Here is a 14,047-nt window from a genome sequence, read left to right on the forward strand (position 1 = left end):
ACAATGCAGTAAAGTCAAGCAGATGCCTTCTTTGGAGGGGGAAAAACCTGCTAGTGAATATCAGTTCCAACTGTTAACTTGGTGGTGATGAGAATGATCTGTCCTCTGAACTCAGCATCTGATTTGCAAATGGGAAATGTAAGCTTTAGAAAGGTGCCCTCAGTCAAGATGGGATAACAGCCCAATCTCCCTCCCCAAATCTGGCATCCTCTCATTATTTCTGTAGTAGAGTTCTTCTTTCAATCTCATTTCACAGTTGGGGCTTTATTCTTTTTTTTTTATTTTATAATATGTTCATAGACCATCATTTTCTTCCTGTAATAACACCACTCAGCTAAATCCCTGCACTGATTTTTCCCTAGGGCAGTCTGTAACCATTGAAATTTATTTCAGTTATAAAAACAAATTGTGTAGCATTCAGTGTCTATGATCAAAAGTCACAGTCTGTCAAAGACGTGTTAAATCCCACGTCTAGAGCCAGGCAGGCCAGTATTGCCCACCCAGGTGAAATGTATAATCATTGATCATGATGGCCTCCAAGGTCCTTTCTAGCTCTAAATCTGTGATCCTATAATCCTATCACCTCCATGTGGAAGCTAGTGAAACACACTAGGGTCAGGTTCACTGATGCTGCAATGCTGCCATCTTTCTTATAATGATGGGAGACATAAAAGAAAGCTTATTTATAGAGACTGTAGCTGAAATAGAATGCTCTGGGTCTTTAGCAGGTCAACCTAATTACTGTGATGTCTCTCCTGTTTCAGAGTGTTTTCCAGTTTGCCAAACTTAAAAGTACTGGATGGAGTCCCAAAGCTTCCAGAAGACCATTCATTGCCAGAAATGAGCCTTTTTTCCAAAATGTGTACCATATTCTGATGTGTTTTGGAGAGGAAGAAAGGAATTGCCAGTATTGTTTATGCTAATGAACAGGGTATATAAATGATTGAGTGGTACTCTTTATGAAGCAAAATGCTTCCTCTCAAAATCCAACCTGATCAATGAGAAAAAGGGAATACTAGAAACATCTCATATTTCTAGAAGACTGTATCAGCCATCTGCATTATTCAGAATTGGATTTAATACATTACATGCCGTGTCTCTCCTTCACCACTGAAACTGTTAAGTCCTCTGTTGAATTTTACATGTTGGAGAATACAGAAGAAGAAATCTTTCTTTGTTTCAGAATCTTTTATTTACAAATACTGTAGGTACAGCAAAACAGACATTTACTCAGTACCCCCTCCAAAGGTAGCTCAGGTTCAAGCCACTTTGTGGGTCAGTATCAAAACCATAAAAACTCAAAAAAAAACCCCAACCCCATAACTCCCAACACTCTTGTGATGTGTTCACTTTGCTTTCACCCATCAAATAATACAAAGCAAATGACATCTAATCAAATGTAGTAGTACAACAAATAAGACTATTGCCCCATGTACACACAGGGACTCACTATCCTATGAAGCCCATGCTACCAGTAGAGTAGAGCAATGATCTCAGACTTAAATAGTAAGGATCTCTACTAGTCACATATTGACTTAGAAAAGTACAAATTAACACTATCTGTGCTGTCATATTTTTATTTATTTTGTCAAATATTTCCCAATTAAATTTTAATCCAGTTGGGCACCTTCTGGGAGCTTGCTTGTGCATATGAATTTGACATCTCTGAAGCAGAGGATACGTGTGATGAGGGGACACACCTATAAGGAGGGACACACATATAGAGAACATGAGAACCCTGGGGAATTCATGCCTATTGTGCTGCACAGCTGCCTTGCCTTCTTGTGATGCCACCATGCTTCTCTCTGCCGGGGATTTGCTGAGCATCTGTGTTCTTGGTGACTTTTTGCTGAGCTGCTATGCTGCTAACTGCTGTGTGCATCTGTTATTATTCATTTGGGAGGTAGCCTCTTCTCTGAGCTACTGCTGCAGCTCATAGGGCTGTTTGGCTGATGCTCCAAGAGGCAGTGGCAGGATCTCACTGGAGAGTTGGATCTGATGGAGTTTAGTTCCTGCGAAACATGAGCACCCTGCAGAAAGATCACCTAGCATTGCCATTCCTGGGGCTGTTGGCCCTGAAAAGCTAAGAGCCTCTGACTATTTCAGCCCTTTTGTGTTATAGACCCCAGCCAGCTGCCCTGGCAGCCTAGGTAAAGCAGTATCTAAGCACTTTAGGTCTGTTTTTGAATCGTTTTTCTCCCGCAGCCTTGCAAGCTCTTTTTGTCTAAACATTTCTACTCCCAAGATGACAATTATGATCCATGCAAATGACAGAGACTGAGTAGACAAGACTGAAAGGGACTGATGGCCTTTGACCCGTTTCCTCCAGGCACCCAAATTGCTACCCGTGACTTTGTGGTGTTCTTCCCTAGAGATTTTAAAGAAAATGATGACTTTACTGCCTGCCTAACAACGGATAGGGAAACAGAGACATCTTGATATACCACAGCAGGTCAATCAATATTATTGGCTTCCTTGGGTCCTTTTGGATCTTTGATTGAATTCCTCTCCCTAAACATCTGGGGTGCCAACAGCGCCTTTTTCTAATATAATTCGTTTATTGGTCACACAGGCATACTGAAGCTTCTCTGAAAATGGAGGCTCTCCCATTACAATCTCTTTCCTTAGCCCAATTCAGGTCTTAAAGAATTTCTTATATCAAGGACACAGACTTTACAAAGGCCTCTTTTATCCAACTCTTGGATCTGGCCTTTGGCCAACAGCCCCAGGAATGGCAATGCTAGGTGATCTTTCTGCAGGGTGCTCATGTTTTCTAGGAACTAAACTCCATTGGTTCTGGACGCCCAGCAACTCTCCAATGAGATCCAGCTACTGCCTCTTGGAGCATCAGCCAAACAAGCATTAGTCATATTCTGACCATATCACTCCCCTACTCAGTAAACTCCAGGAACTTTCTACTGTCTCTAGGAGAAAATATGAACTCTGCTTTTTGGCTTTTAAAGTCTTTCATTCTTGTCACTAACTTATCTTTCCAGGCTCATTATATATTATTCACCTAACACTCAACATTCCAGACAACTGGTCTTCTCTCTTTTTCAGACATGGCATATTGCCTATCTCCATGCGTTTCCATTAGACCTACTCACTCCTGATTTCATGGAATTCTCTACCATCAAGATGCAGCTAAAATGCTACCTTCTACCTGAAGTTTCGCTGATTCCCCTTCCCCCCAAATTCTAGTAGCCTCCTTCTCTAACTGCCTTGTAATTAACTGCTTTGTGTTTATTTTATATTTATTTTACATATTCTCATATGCGTATATGTGTTGTCTCCTCTAATAGCTCATTGAGGCCAAGAATTGTTTTGTCTTTGCATCACCAACAGCAAGCACAGCTCCTGGAACATAGAAAGTGGTTTAAACATGCTTATTGATCAATGGGTTGATTGGGTTTACAGCAGGAGTTCTTCATCTGTGGTCCATATTTTTTTTTAAATTTTTTAACTTGGATAACAATATTTCAAAATAACTGGTTTCCTTTGTAATACAAATGCACTTTATTTTATGCTCTTAAAAATATTCTAACAAGTGAGCCATATGCTTCACCAGATTGCCAAAGGAGCCTATGACGTACAAAAGGCTAAGAACCTGAGATTTCCACAGTTTCTCAATAACATCAACAGGCAAGTGGAGAGGTTAGAGGCCTTGACACCTCAGAAAAGGACAATAGGAAAGAGAAGTTTGAATTGGATCTAAAAGGCATTCTATCTATCTCCCCTCCTTGGGAATGGAAGGGCCTAATCTAATTACCAAACTCCTGTGGAGGCACAGGGGCGTGATGGGTCAGACAAGTTTCATCAAAAGGGCATATGACAGATGGATGCTAGAGCAAAAAAAAGTTATAGGTATAGACAGGGTTAAATTAGAACTTATATTAAGATTTACACAAACATAAGTGCTCAGGCAAAGTAAAGTATATACACACTGGCCAATTTACTGAGATTAAGCTCAAGTTCATACATACATGTGACTATTTACACAGGTTTATGATGAGGCTGGCATAGTGAATAAACAGTTGGCCTTGAAACCAGATGGCACAATGAACAAGAGTGCCAGACCTGGAGTCATGAAGACCTGAATTCCAATCCAAATCCAGAACTCACTAGCTTTGTGACCTTAACCTCTTCTAAGGACACAGGAGTCACAGGAGGTTTTGGGCTCCAGCCTCTAGTAGGTTCGCTCTTGATCAGGACAGCCAGAAAGACAGGAATGGAGAGATAATGAGGGGTTCAATAATAATTTATTCTTATTCTTAAGTAGATTGCTGATAAAGGGAGCACCAACTCCTACACCTTCCCCCAGTTACTCTTCTGGCAGGAGCCAGCAGGAATGGAGCAACAACCCCTAAGTAGGAGCACAACTCCTATCTCATTCCCCTAAGCCTTGATGTGGACCAGTCGAGGCAGCACAGCATTCCAGCTTGTGCATTCCCCCTAAGCCTCGATGGGGGCCAATCAAGGCATGAACAGCATCCCTAATGAAATGACTTACCCAAGGTCACAAATTCCCCAAATGCCCTCTAAGTCTCAAAGGAGGCTGGTTGAGGCAGACACACATGCATTCACCTATGCATCCTTGAAATCCCCACTCACTGACCAGTGCTCACTTGATTTATAGAGGAGCACACATAGAAGGCATTTGGCCAGCAAGTTTAAATTAACTCTAGCAATGTTATGCTGACTGAGCATAGCGCAAGCACAGTAGGTTATTTGCAACCAAGCACAAATGTTTACACTATCTAATCCTTATATCTCACTGCACAGCGGCGGTAGAAATTGTTTCTAATGTGAACTCCTGGGAACTAGTAGACTGCTTTGGCCATGGATCCCAGGAACTAGTATCTAAAAAAGAATAATAAAATCCATCTTATTTACACCTCGATTTGCCTCAGTTTACACAACTGTAAAATGGAGATAATAATAGCATCAAATGAGAAAAATGATAAAGTGCTCATCGTGGCACCTGGCACATAGTAAATACTAGCTATTATCGTTACCATTATTACTTGGTTTCAAGTACCATATAATGTCTCAGTACTCTAGGGAATTCTCTTTAAAGTATAAACAGCAGAGCTGCATTGCAAGAAGGAGTTTCCTCACTTGGAAGTTCCCTATACCAATGAAACCACAGGTTCATTCAATCCTTATTCTATAAGATGAGACCTATTTAGAGAAGGTCAGGATAGCAACACACCTTCAATGCGTACCTTTAAGTTCTTTGATTCAGTGGCATCATCCCCCCCCCCCAATAAAATCAACTTAGTTATTACTTTCAACATAACATAAGCTCTGGAGGTCATGACTTTAATTTTTGGTTTTGTATCACCATTGCTGAGTACAGTTCCTGGAATATCGTAGGTGCTTAATAAATGTTGATTGGATGGTAATTGCATTATGAGTTGTCAGATTTTCCCTAGAACCAAACTATAGGACAGAGACTATGCTCTTTTTTTCTTCACCACACACAGCCCATAGTACTTCGCACATAGTAGGAGTTCACGAATTATTTCTAGCTAGCACTTATATGACTCTTTAAAGTTTGTAAAGCACATTATAAATATCAACCTATTTTATCTTTACAACAACCCTGGGGCATAGGCATTATTGTCATTCCCATTTTATGCATGAAGAAAATGAAGCATAGAGAATCTGAGTGATTTACCCAGAAGCACATAGATAGTAAGAGTCTGAAGCTGGATTTGCACTCATCTTCTTGACTCCAAGTCCAGCATTCTGCCTACAATGACACCTAGATGCCAAAATATTTGTTGAACTAAATTGAAAATCATATAGCAAAGAAGGAAGACCGGTTTGGGTGTCCTGATTGGGCCATGGCACCTCCAAACCAAATAGTTGAGAACACATTAGAAAGGGTCTTTTTCTTTTTTACATAGTAGCCATGTTGTGAACAGCAAGCAATAAGAGGCAAGAAATATAAAGAAAGTGAAAAAAAGTTTGCTTCATTCTGCCCTCAGAATTCATCAGTTCTGTATCTGGAGATGGTTAGTATTGTTCATCGTGGGTCTTTTGGAATCATCTTGGATCTTTGTCTTGATCGGAGTAGCTAAATCTTTCCCAGCTGATCATTCTTACAATATTGTGGTTATTATCTACAATGTTCTCCTGGTTCTGCTCATTTCACTTTGCAGCAGTTCATATAAGTCTGCCTAGGTTTTTTTCTGAAACCATTTCTTATAGCCCAATAATATTTCATCAGAATCATATGCCACAGCCATTCTCCAATAGATGGACATCCCTTCAATTTCCAATGCTTTGTCACCACAAAACTATGTTTTTTGTACATCTGGATCCTTTTCACTTTTCTTTGATCTATTTTGTGATGCAGACCTAGTAGTGGGATTGTTGGGTCACATAGTTCCAAATTGTTCCCCAGAATGGTTAGACTAGTTCACAACTCTGCCAACGGTGCATTAGTGTATTTATTTTCCCACATCTTCTCCAGCATTTGTCATTTTCACTTTGTGTCTTGTTAACTGTCTGATAACTGTGAAATGATACCTTAGAGTTGCTTTAATTTGCATGTCTCTAACTAATAGTGATTTAGAGCCTTTTTATATGACCATTGATAACTTTGATTTTTCTTCTGAAAACTGCCTATTCTTACACTTTGACCATTTATCAATTAAAGAACAGCTCTTATGTTTTTGTAAATTTGCCTTAGGTCTCCATATATTTGAGTAATGAGGCCTTTATCGGAGGAAACTGCTGTAATCCCCCCCCCATTTTCCTGCTTTACTTCTAATTTTGGATGCATTGGTTTTGTTTGTGCAAAACCTTTTTCATTTGTGCAATCAAAATTATCCATCTTTCTTCCCATGATCGAGAAGGATGTTTTCTGAATTCTCTATTTTGGTAGTTGTTTATTTGAAGGCATCTATCTAAAATGAACTGAACAGGCAGTATGGTACAGTAGTTTGATCACTGTTTTTGAAGCCAGGAAGACTTCTGGTTAAATCCTGCTTCCAACAGTAATGAGCTGGCTCACCATGTGCAAGTCATTTAACTATCCTGGGCTGCATTTTCATCATCTGAAAAAATGACATGGCTGGAATCAATGACCTTTACTATCCTTTCTAAGTCTAAATCTATGATCTTTTGACCCACATTTTTTGGTAAAAAAAATATGGAAACCTTTAGTCCTATTTATATCTCTTATTGTTCAAACAAACTTTTCACTAGGACTTGGTAGGTATGGGCTGACACAAGGGCATGTATAACACGGCTTTTGTCCATGACCTTACATCCAGTGTCCTTTAGTTCCCTAGGTCATCATCTCTTCTTCTTCATAGTACTATAGAAATAGCACTAGACCGAGAGCCAGTGGATTGGGTACCAAATCTCAGCTCTGCTTCCTTAAAAAGAGATAGGGCAAATCACTTTATTTCTTGGTTTCCTTGCCTGTGATATCTGGGGGTTGCATTAGATGATGTCTGATGTCCTTTCCAGCTCTGAATCAATGATTCTGTGATTTTCTGTAAGCTGAAGAGACAGACTAGATGAACAATAAAGTCCCACTTTTAAGGTATGACTTTGTCACTCCACTCCAAGCAGTTTGAAGTATAGAACACTTATGTAGGTCTAACATTACCTACACCATCCAGGTTTTCAACAAGTGGGAGACTTAGTGTATGCGCAAGTAAGATGTGATGAAGTGATGATAATCTCAGAGCTTATAGAGAGCTTCTTATAAGAGAATAGCTATAGTCAATTATGGCAACCTTACAGTGAGGGGTATTCACCCACCCAGAGTCCTCAGAGTTCCTTGGAATTCTACATTATATCTGAATGGAAACCTCCAAAGAGAATACTGTGGATCAAGGGAAGGGCGTGTGAGAAGCTCATCAGAAGTCAGGAGTCCTTTACACCAAGAGCAAGAGCCATCTAAGCTGTAAAATGTAGGAAGGGGTGGTAGATGAAATGATTAGATGGGATCTATGATCCCATTTAGATCCCAATCACAAACTGTCATTTTATGACTTTCCAGCATTAACTATCCTTAGCAAATAAAGTATGTTTTTTTTTCCACACTCAGAAATTGGCAAGTTTGAAGATTCCCAAAATAAATTCTCTTTGCCATGTTTTTTAATTAACATAATCTTATTCCAATTCCTCCAGCAGTCATCTCCTTCCTATTATTACTTCTTCCTCCCTGAGTAGGACAATTATAACTAATTGCCTGTCATTACTCGACTAACCAGGTTCAGCGTGCCTCGATATTTCCAAAGGCTAATTGTCATCAGGAAACAAAGTTTCTAATTAGCTCCAGGGCCAGATGCATTAGGACTTGACTCAGGCAGGTGTACATGTGCTTATCTGCATTCCTTTTCATTGGATGCAAAATGTCCCAGCTGTTTACTATGGAATATTTCAAAGGGCAACCATTAAATTTAGTGTACAATTGTAGAGCCAACCAGAGTGGAATTGGAGATGACATGTCCTTGATTCAAAGCTGCAGTCAGCAATTCCAGTAGCTAGGAAAATTAATTTGAAATGATGGGATAGAGAGGACAGGGAATAATGTTTGGTACAGTGTGGAGGGGGGCAGGGATTAAGTTTTGGTGGTTTCAGTATATAGTTGAGAGGTAGAGTAGAGACAAAAGCCGTGGGGGTTGAGAAGGTTGAGGAAGCAGGAGGCCAAAGTTATGTCTTTTGATAAGGCATGCCAATCTTTGGTGATAGAGAAGGAAAGGATTTCAGGGTTTGGGGTCACAGAAAGGGATTCTCACAAATCCAGAATATGATACGATAAATTCCTGGATGTGAAGAGATTGGGAGCAGTTGAAAAGAGAGTAGCTTAAGGAAGGGATAAACTAGTATTCATGAGATCAAAGATTTATACCTCAAAGGGATCTCTGAAGATATCTAAATCCGATTCCCCACCCCCATTTTATGGATGAGAAAATTAAGGGCCATAAAAATGAAAGACTTGTACAAGGTCACATAGGTACTAAAAGTGACATGAGAAGAATTCAAATCCAGGTCCTCTGAATCCAGATGCAGGATTCTTTCCACTGTACCTCACTGCCCCTTCTCCAGAATTAGTCTTCTTTCTAGAACTGTAACATAACTGCAGGGAGAGTTATTCATCTTGCCAGACAAAGGACAGAAAGCCATATTGTGAATTCAATCCTTGTTGGTATTACTGTGGTTTAATTTTTGCTTGCCTCCAGCTCTCAGCATTCCTACATCAAACTGCTAATTATTCTGAATTATCCAGAGATGTGATGGTCTCTGCTTGGCCTTCTAAAAATAAAAATGAAAACCACAAAATTCTACAGATAAATATCTGTAGACAAAGAGCACTTGACTAGAAGGCGAGACCTAGAAATGTTACCCACTAAATATGAGGGATGAAAGTACATCCAGGCAGGATCCAAAAGATATTTGGGTATCTCAGATGAAACACATCATATCAATACAACACTATATTCTTAATGGGACTCAAGCTTATATGTGAAATTCTTATACAACTACACAAAGAAAAATACATTAGAGAGGAGGAAGGAAGCAAAGGGACGAGGTTGGGGGTGTCTCTACATGAGATTAGAAACATGGAGTTGTGAGTGGCAGAGAAATCACTGTTAGCTAAAGAAGACTTGGATCAATGGAAAGAAAACTGACCCAAGTCGGAGGACCTGGTTTCAGATCCCACCTCTGTCACCCACCACCTTGGTGACCTTGGACAAGCCACTTTAACGCTCAGGCTTGAGGTACCCTGTTTGTGAAATGAAAGAGTTGGATTAATTGAGGTCCCTTATACCTCTCAACCAATCGACAAGCGTTTATTAAGCCCCTACTATCTTCTAGGAACTGAGCTACACACCAAAGTAAATATAATCAATGGATCAATCTCTCTTCGTATATAGCTTACAATCCTGTCTCAGTGAGTAGCTGAGTAACCTGGGGGTAAATCATCCGATCTCTTGGAGTCTTAGTACTACCACCTACAAAAGGAGGGAATTGGCATAAGCAATTTCTAAGGGTCATTCTTCTATGCTACAGCCAAGATTTATATAGCACCTCAAGGTCGGCAAAGCGCTTTGCAAATATCTCATTCCATCTTCCCAACAACACCGTGAGTTAGGGGCTGTTATTATCCCCACTTCCAGATGAGGAAGTTGAGCATGATAGAGGCCTAATGATTTGACCAGTCATGCAACCAGTTAAGTATGGAAGGCAGGATTTGAACTCGAATCTATTCTGAATCCAGGTTCAATCTACCCACTGAACCCCATTTTTAACTTTATTCCTGAAGAGACTGGGATATCTTTAAAACTGATTCCTACTGCTAAAGACCTACTGGGCAGAGCGCTGTCGTTCTTTAGAATCAGGCCTGATTTGAGTGATAATTAGGTTCACAGTATTTCACTTGATTCCTTCCATCAAATACCTACACACCTGCTTGTTGAATAGATGTACTTAAAACCATACAGCACAGGGCTTGGTTTTGGGGGGTAAGAAGTAAGTAGGGAATCTCTTTGCTGGAAGCCCTCTAGGTTTCTCAGGTAATTCCGTTTGATGATCTCTGAGCGTTTTGGGCAGGTAGGCATCACATAAGTCTCGGAAATGCCACCTACATGTATGCCTGCTTCGTCTAACTTTTGGCAAGGAGGTACAAAGGAGGAGGAATCTGATGAACAGTGAAAGAGGAGCACCGCAGGTAGACAGGGATAATGATGCCAGTAGCGCTAGAAGGCTTGAAAGGCTGCCTTCCAGGGAAGCCATAGCCTTGGCCTGGCTTTGCACCCTCCATGGGCCAGTTTGCATTCAGTGCTTCACCTCCCCCATTCCTGTCTTGAAACATACTGAATTCCATGGTAAGTTAATGGGCTTCCATATATGTACAGCTAGGGGTTCCAGCTTGCTAGTCAGTTAACAAGTATTTGGTCTAGAGTCCAGGGGTGGGGAACATGTGGCCTCAAGGCCATATAGGGCCCTCTAGGTCCTCAAGTGTGGCCCTTTGACTGAGTCCAAATGCCAGAACACATCCCCTTACTAAAAGGGTTTGGTCTGTAAAACTTGGACTCAGTCGAAAAGCCTCACCCTAGGACTGAGAAGGTCACATGTGGCCTCGAGACCATAGGTTCACCACCCCAAGTCTAGGCTTTGGGTAGTCAAGAGAACACTAGACTTATATAAAAGGATCACAGGGTTATAGTTGGAAGAGATCTTACTAACCATTCTAGTACAATGCATTCACATCACAAATGAGAAAGCTGAGGTCCAGAGACAAGATATTAATTTATTCATAGGTTTTTGGTTTTGTTTTGTTTTAAATTTTAAAATCTTTTCATGAGACTTTTACTGTCTTGTTTACTTTGCATTAATGAAAATGTCTATGTACTTCTAGTGAAAGATTTAAGCAAGTGAAAGGTAAGAATAGTGTCTGACTGATTTGATTCTAGTCTGTCCAAGTCTATAATTAGTAGGATGTCACACTACAGAAAATTTAGAAATCATTTCTGATGTATCTTCCTTCATCTGTACTTAGATGTTCCTTTGGACTTTTGCTTTTGTCTTTTTTCTTTTCACAGAGTTCTGTTCAGTATTTAGACTTACTGTTACTATAGCAGACATCTTTATCCCAAGATCCACTGCAGCTGTGGCCACCACTGTGACTTTGAGGTCTTTCCCTTTTCACAACACTCTTCATATTTCCTATGATGCCATTTTTTACTTTTGTATAATCCTCCAGAGCAGTGATGAGTTTTCTTGTTTTTTACTTGTATGTGAATGAGCTGATTTAAAGTCTTCTGTCTCCTCATCCAGCACGAAATCATATTTTGTATCCTGTTTGGGTTTTACTTTATCTTTGAAAGCAAATTTAGAAGATTTTTCTTGGTCCTTTTCATAGTCCTTGAATTCATTCTTGGTATGTTTCCCACCTTTCCCTCTCCATTTAACTTTTGCAACAGACTGTTAAAATGCATGTCATTCTGTCATCTACAAGCACATTATCCATTTTGAAAAAGGCTTTTTCACAGTTTTCTTCCTTTTCAAATTCAATACAGGCCTAACAAAGGGACTCTTCCGTCTTCCAGTCACAAATGACATCATAGCTTTTTATGGGCCCAAATCTTGAGAATACTATTTCCAGATCTTCATCTGTGGTCACTGGATTCAATTTGAACACAAATGGGACAGTTTTTGGAGGTTCAATATCTGCATTGGGTAAATCTCCCATCCTTCATAAAAGAATAGCTTGAGTTTTTGCCTTCTTCTTGGCCATGACTCAATTTATTCAGCTGGTCTCTCTTAGAAATCATTGGTTTCTTTATCTGCTCCACTATCAAGTTGCTCCTTGGTTGGTTCTGGTGATCCATCAGGAATTGGTTGGCCAGCTAGTTCATCAAATGGATTATCTAAAATCACTGTATGCTTTATCCCAATATCTTTGTAAGATACAAAGTCTTTGTCAACAATTCTCTTTAATTTTCTTGATTACATCCATTCCTTCTGTTACTTCGACACACATTGTATGTGTACCATCAAGGCAATCTAGATTTTCTCTTGTGGTAATGAGAAATCGAGAACCATGTTGGGGGGAAAGGCTTCTACATACCCTGCTGAACCCAGAACAAATTTAAAAGAAAATATATGTGCAGGATCTATAGTTCTTTTGAGCTTGGTAAACTTCCTTCAGCAATACAGATTACATCCTATCTACAACTTTGATAAGTCCAACAAATTTGCTTTAGGCATATAGAGGTTAAATGACTTTTCCAGCTCACATCTTCCTGAATCCAAATCAGCACTCTAGTGCACATATATCATTCTGCCTCTGCAAAAAAAGAGCTAGGATGCCAATCACTAAGAACATTAATAAAGATGGAAAAGTCCCAATAGTTACATTCATAAAATTTCTTCAACTTTCTTGTATAGAGCCATTGCAAGAAAACTCAAGTGCATTGAAAGCCTGAACTCTTTTGTAATTGTTTCTCCTGTTTATCTCCTGTGGTTGTAGCTCCTGTGTGTATTTATCAGTGCCTTGTATATGCTGGCACTCTGTGTTTTTTGAATGAATGAATGAATGAATGAATGAATGAATCAACAAATGAATATGTATGTCTTGGTCTTCTCCAAGCCACACCATCTGTAATCAAGCTGCATTTCCCTCCTACCACAACTCAGACTCCTTCCCCTGCAGCCACCCTAGGTTCTGATGGGTGAGTTTTCACCTTATCTAGCTTGGTCTCTGGTCCTCCAAGCACTTTCCAGCCATGAGCCTAAGATATGTGATTTCACTCCTATCCTCTCATCCTCTAGCTCACTCTCCTCCTATAGCTCCCCTTTTGGAATGTAAACTCCTTGAAGGCAAGGACTGACTTTCTTCTATAAGATTATGTGTGTATATTAATTGTTCTGTCTCTATGTGTTTTTCTCTCTGAAGACTGGTTGGAGCCAGCAAATATCAATGCCTTGCATGAAGCTATACAGTGTCATGCTGAGCATTCTCCTAGACAATCAGATTTGAGATCTCGCTTCATGTATGCAGCATCATGCTCAGTAATCTGTCAGCCAAATAGGCATCAGCTCTTCCCCCTATATATGCAGCAGCATACAAAACCACCCCAGATTTGGAGAAAAAAAAAACAACAATTACCTTTGCATGCTGCTGTATCCTTCATGTTTAGCATAGTGCCTGGAACATAGAAATCACTGAATATTGACCTTGTCATTCATTCCTTCATCCTGGTATATTGAGAAAGGTGTCATAAAATTCTGTGGGCTAGATAATATTGGGCATAGATGTTTCGGAAAACTAACTGCAAAGCCAATGATTTCCTGCGTACAGTCAGCTGGTGGCAATATGTTCAGAGAGGATATAGCTTTGCCTGCCCTACTCTCTGTGTGCCAAGGGCACCAATTACATGACCTTTCCTTTTGTGGTGGTGGTTGTCCATTCTTGAAGAGGATCAAAATGACATCACTATGCTAGAGCTAAGTTACAGTGTGTCCAACTGTGGTTGATCAGGCCAATATGAGCTCAGAATATTCTACCAAGGTT

General features: G+C 40.0%; 1 pseudogene; it reads right to left on the reverse strand.

The window, feature by feature from the left end:
- Window positions 1–11,488: 11,488 nt before the first annotated feature.
- Window positions 11,489–13,650, reverse strand: LOC110203422 (peptidyl-prolyl cis-trans isomerase-like 4 pseudogene; annotated as a pseudogene).
- Window positions 13,651–14,047: the final 397 nt, after the last annotated feature.

The sequence above is a fragment of the Phascolarctos cinereus genome, unplaced genomic scaffold (genome assembly GCF_003287225.1).
Source record: "Phascolarctos cinereus isolate Bilbo 61053 unplaced genomic scaffold, phaCin_HiC Scaffold_7;HRSCAF=346, whole genome shotgun sequence".
Lineage (NCBI taxonomy): Eukaryota > Metazoa > Chordata > Mammalia > Diprotodontia > Phascolarctidae > Phascolarctos > Phascolarctos cinereus.